Source organism: Myotis davidii, unplaced genomic scaffold (genome assembly GCF_000327345.1).
Source record: "Myotis davidii unplaced genomic scaffold, ASM32734v1 scaffold1025, whole genome shotgun sequence".
NCBI classification, from domain to species: domain Eukaryota; kingdom Metazoa; phylum Chordata; class Mammalia; order Chiroptera; family Vespertilionidae; genus Myotis; species Myotis davidii.
Window position 1 is genome coordinate 947793 of NW_006297812.1, and position 5893 is coordinate 953685.

Genomic DNA, 5893 nt, shown 5'->3' on the forward strand with positions numbered 1-5893 from the left:
GCAGGGTCTCGGACTTTGAGATCCCTGGACTGGGAGAGAGATGTTCTTAGCTAGCAGGCGAACATCCCCAAGGGGTCCCAAACCGCAAGAGGGCACAGGCTGGGCTGAGGGACCCCCCAGAGTGCACAAATGTTGTGCACCCAGCCTCTAGTTCTAACATATAATTATACTATATAAGTCACATATTAGGATATATTGCTTATTATTTGCATTTCCCACCAACATGTGAATTTCGTGATTTTTGTTTATTCTGATCACTGACTTGACCAAGTACCTAGAAAAGGGCTGACACAAAATGGGTGTTCTATAAACTTTAGTTGTTTGAATGATTAACATTTAGCATAGAAAGACATTTAGGGGACTTTCACCAGCTCTAGCCTGGGATGAAGTCTGTTTACTCTCACCCATTTTAAACTCTCCATGCTCCCCCCATTCCCCAGTGATGGTAATGGTTTGGGCTAAAATACAATGAGTAACAGCTTCCATTTATAAAGTGCCCACTATGTGCCAGGCACTGGGGTAAGTGCTGGGCACACACAGAAGAAAGCCTCTTCTTTCAAAGCATGCCTGGTCAGGACAGAGAGGCAGACACAGAGTCACTATCCTTGGGCCCAGCACAGTGTTTGTAGAGCAGAGACGGGGCTGCTAGCCCAGCAAGGACGCAGGTCAGAGAGGCTGCTGTGGGCGGGCTGGTATCTGAGCTGTCCTTTCCTCACGTTGGAAGGAAGACACAGCAGAGATGGGCATGGGTTGTGGATAGGGAGGGAGGATGGGGAGAAGTGATTGAAACCCAGAGTACACTAGAGGCTGGGGCAGGAAAAAGTGCTAATTCCCTCCTTCACGTGTTTTGTCTGGACTGACCTGCAGACAGCTCCATTCTCTCCGACCAGACCAGATTCTCTCTCACATGGCCAGCAAATCTCTCTCTCTCTCTCTCTCCCTCCCTCTCTCTCCAAAAATGTATATTATTGACCAGCATTTGAAATCATTTCCCCTCTCCTCGCCCCCCTCCCCCCCCCCCCCCTCTTTTAAGTTTAAAGGCAAAGGACATTCACAGCCTCCTTTGGTTCTCTGTTTCCACACCACTCAATGCCATCATCTGGAAACACCCATAGGCTATTGTCTGAACCAGTAACATTTTCTAGGAAAAGCAGCCCTTGCACTCCATGCCCGCCACCACTGGATACCTAGAAGGGGGACAAAGCTTCAGTTCTCGTCCTCAGTACCTCACCTCCCTCTACTCCAAATTGTTCCCGATTCAGGTCCCAGGACCAACCATCACTGCTCTCTCTCCAAGGTCATCCCTGAGGAAGAGAGCAGACAACTCAGAGCTGGAAAGGGACCGCTTTCCCTGGCCGGAAACTCCTGCTGCTTGACAGGCTGTGTGTCAAGTTTCCACACTCAGATGCACTGTTACCAACACATATGGTTCCCCTCTTACTGGTGAAAAGGACTTTTCCTTCCAGCCCAAAAAGCAAAGACAGAGAGACATGTCTACTGTGACTAATCTTGAGGTTTCTCCGGAAGTCAAATTTGATTGAGCTAATACACTTTCCACAGGCACAGCTGCCAAAGATACCTTTCAGCCTCGGGCAAGGTCCCGATGAGTGTAGTATTAGCCAAAGGTCCGCCTCAGCACCAGCTCACCCACCCTCACACCCACCTGCGGGGCCGACGGAGGATGGGGAATGTCACCAAACATGTAGGCTGGTCCATAGTCCAGGGGACCCCCCTGCCTCCTCTAGAGTCGAGGCCCACCACCACACCTGGATGAACCTCACAGTCTGAGGGGCCGTATTTCAATGCTGAGAGCTTGTGCCTCTGCAAGAGCCAAGCCAGCTTCGAGTCCTGGAGCATTTAATTACCAGCTAAGTTACTTAGCTCCTCCAGGTTGGTAAAAAAAGGGAATAATAATAGCAACTGCCTCCGAGGATTAGATTAAACGAGATAATACAGGTTGATTACTGCCAATGGAGTGGGCAAAAGCAGATTCAGCAAATGACAGTTTTATCCCCAGGGAATATGGGTCTTCGGAAGTCCCTGAAGCTTAGCTTCCAGAAAGCTTAACTGTCTAGAGCAGCAGTTCTCAACCTGTGAGTCGCCACCCTTTTGGGGGTCGAACGATCCTTTCACAGGGGAACTGTATTAAAGGGTCGCAGCATTAGGAAGCTTGAGAACCACTGGTCTAGAGGTCTTAGCAGCCTGGCCCTGGGGTGGAAGCGGAAATTATAAGGGGAGGAACTCAGAAGGGGAGGAGTCTAAAGAAGAACCTGCAGAAAGGTGGGAGGGATGGCAAAAATCAGCCTCTACCCCTTGAGTTTCACTTTCCCTTCATTTGTTCATTCATTCATTCATTATCAAATATGACACGAGCTCCTTCCTATGTGTCAAGTGTTGAGGATGCAGCAATGAACACCACAGACTATGATTCCTGTCCAGGACTCCACATTCTACTGGTCTCTCTGAGGTTCTTAGACTTTTAAGAGTTATGTCCTATGCTATGCTTGGGCTCCATTCCCAGGAACTGAATTTATCTAGGGTGGGGAATGGGCCTTGATTTAAAAAAAAAAAAAATGTGTTCTTCACAACCACCAGATGGTGATCCAAAACCTTGTCTTGGTTTCTCTTAGTGTGCCCAAAGTAGTCTGACTATTCCCACCCCTGAAACATAGACAGGAAGAAAGAACTTAACTAAACAGTAAGAAAAAAAGAGAAACGAAATACAAGAAGCATGAAACCAGTCACGTTGTAGAAGTCCCTTTCTTTTTTCTCACAGCTAGCAAGCTTCCAGTGCTTCCTGTACCATGACCCAAGAAAACTGCCTTTTAGACTTTAGGTCCTTCCCTGTCCCAGCTGTTCCTGGCTCAGGCCCATCCAGGACGGGCTCAGAGGAAGCGGGAGGCTGGCTTGTCCCAGATGCTCAGCTCTGACCATTCTCAAGGTTGACATGTGGGCTATTTTCCTGCCAGGTCCACACTCAAGGGAGTCACAGCGTATTTCTTCACATCTCTCTTTTTAATGTGTTTTCAATTCAAAGGGATCGCATTTACATTTGCAGTACCAGTGTCACTTCCAGAGAAGGTATTGGCCATGACTTCTTGGATTCATTGATGAACCCTAGGCCTCAGGAGGGGAAGGAAGAAAAAACAGGTTCTTTAGAGAAGAGAACCTGTTTGACGACAGGTTCTCTAAAGCCCTGCCCATGGCCAAGCTTTCTTTCTAAGCTGCTTGACAAAGAGACATGGAGGATTCCTAGGATGTTTGGTTCTTAGGTTGCTATGGACCCAGTTCCAGATCACAAGCAGCCACGTCTACAAAGGACCTGTGGCCATAATCCTGACCATGAGAATTGTCTCTCCTGAAACACAGCTTCCATTTCTGGCTTCTTGACACTTAAGATAGATTTTATCAAAAGCCCTTCAGAGGGGAGTCAGTGTTGTGTATCAGAGTGGAGAATTTATAACTGGTCAAATTCAGAAATGCTCTTACTCTGTTCTGGATACATTCCATTTTTACTCCACCTTGACCCTGAAAGGGCCTATTTTTCTGGAGTATTCAGGACCAAGTCCATCTGCCAGGTAGAAACAAACGACTATGCCAGGCATTCACCCTCTGGGGGCATCAGCCCAGCAGCAGGCTCCTCGGGGATATCCTGAGGCTGCAGTGAAGCCACACCTAGCACCCCAGCTTTGCAGCTCAGCCCACAGCTATATGCCTGCCCTGCCCACAGCTGTATGCCTGCTCAGCTCACACCTGTATGCCTGCTCAACCCACAGCTGTATGCCTGCTCAGCCCACAGCTGTATGCCTGCCCAGCCCACACCTGTATGCCTGCCCTGCCCACAGCTGTATGCCTGCTCAGCTCACACCTGTATGCCTGCTCAACCCACAGCTGTATGCCTGCTCAGCCCACAGCTGTATGCCTGCCCAGCCCACACCTGTATGCCTGCCCAGCTCACACCTATGTGCCTGCCCAGCCCACACCTGTATGTCTGCACATCTCAGCTGCCAGCACACAATGCCATGAGCCTCGGTGTGGGACACTGGATAGATAAAGCCCTGAAATGATTCTAAGAATGGCAAGTTGATCTTTTTTTTGGCTTTCTCAGGACGGACCAGGCATTCTCCTTGAGGCCTCTGTGCTGCAAGCTAGATTACTCCCTTTCATCTCTTATGGAAAGATTTTGCTTCTAGGAATGCAATATTGCCTGGAAATAACAAAAACAAGAAGGAGAAGAAGGGAAGGGGGAAGAATACGAAATAGAATTAGGAGGAGGAGGGGAAGGAAGAGGAAGAAGAGCAGGAGGTGGAAAGAGGTGAGAAGAAAATTAGAGGAGGAGAAAGAGGACTTCACATGCATTTTAAAAAAAAACTATTTTTGTTTTAAGGTAATTATAATAAACAAGTAATTATAAGAAATAATACAGAGACACCTGTACCCCTCACCCAGTTTCCCCCAATGATAGCATCTTATATGTCACAATATCACAGCCAGGGAGTTGACAGGGATACAATCGATGGACTTTATTCATATTTCTCCAGTTTTACACACATTCGTGCAGTTTTATCGTGCGTACATTCCTGTGACCACCACTGCAGAGCAGTTCCATCACAAGGGCCCTTTTATAGCCACAGCCACTCCCCACTTCTGGCAAGCACTAACGTGTTCTTTATCTTTATAAACTTGTCACTTCAAGAGTGTCATGTCAATGAAATCACATGGGCGTAGACTCTTGATTTGGCTTTTTTCACTCCGTGTAAGTTTCTGGAGATTCATCCGAGTGCTTGCACGTAGCTTGCGGAGCAGTGTCTTGTCGTACACATGTCCCACCGCTTGTTTGACCTTTCACCTGCTGAAAGGCATCTAAGCTGCTTTCAGATTTCAGTTACAAAGAAAACTACTGTGAGCATGGAAGGTAAGGTTTCTGTGTGAACGTAGGTTTTCATTTCTCTAGATTAGATGCCTAGGAGTGCAGTCACTGGGTGGTAAGGTAATGGTATGTTTGATTTTATAAGAACTGCCAGACTGTTTTTCTAAAGGGGCTGTACCAGTTTACATTCCCACCAGCAGTACATGAAAAACCCAGTTTCTTTGCATCCTCACCAGCATTTGGCCCTGTCACTATCCCCCCGCCGCCATTCTGGTAGGTGTGTAATGAAATCTCATTGTAGTTTCCATTTACATTTCCTCAATGGCTAACGCTATGTAACATCTTTTTCTATACTCATTTGCTGCTTGTATATCCTCTTCAGTGAACTGTCTATGTAATTTTCTAATTGGATAGTTGTTCCTTTTTACCATTGATTTGGTGACTTCTTTAAATATTCTAGAAAACTGGTGTCAAATATGTGGTTTGTGAATATTTTCTCTCTGTCTGAGTTTGGCTTTTCATCCTCTTCACAGGATCTGCCACAGAATCAATGAGTCAGTCATTTTTATCAATTTTTTCCTTACGGACTATGTTTTTAGCAGTAAGCCTAAGAACTGTTCCCTAACAGTAGGTCCAGAAGATTTCTTCCATATATTTCCCTAAAAATTTTATAGTTTTACATTTTACATTAAAGTCCATGATTCCTCTTGAGTTAATTTTCAGATACTATGTGAGGTTTAGGTTGGTTTATTTTTTTATTTATGAGTATTCATGTGGGTGTATTTTTAAAGGTTAATCCCTACAGCAACCTTTTGAAATGGGTTTTATATCATCATCCCATTTTGCAGATGGAGAGCCCAGAGAGATCTGGCGACGTGACCAGGCCCCAAGGTTGAGGAGTGTTAGGGAAAAGCCCGACTGACTCACCTGCTTTGCATTTAAGCCCTGCCCCCTGCCTCCTGCCATCCCTTCCCCCTGGGAGTCTTGCTTCCTAGATGTTCCAGGTCTCTGCACACATTCCTT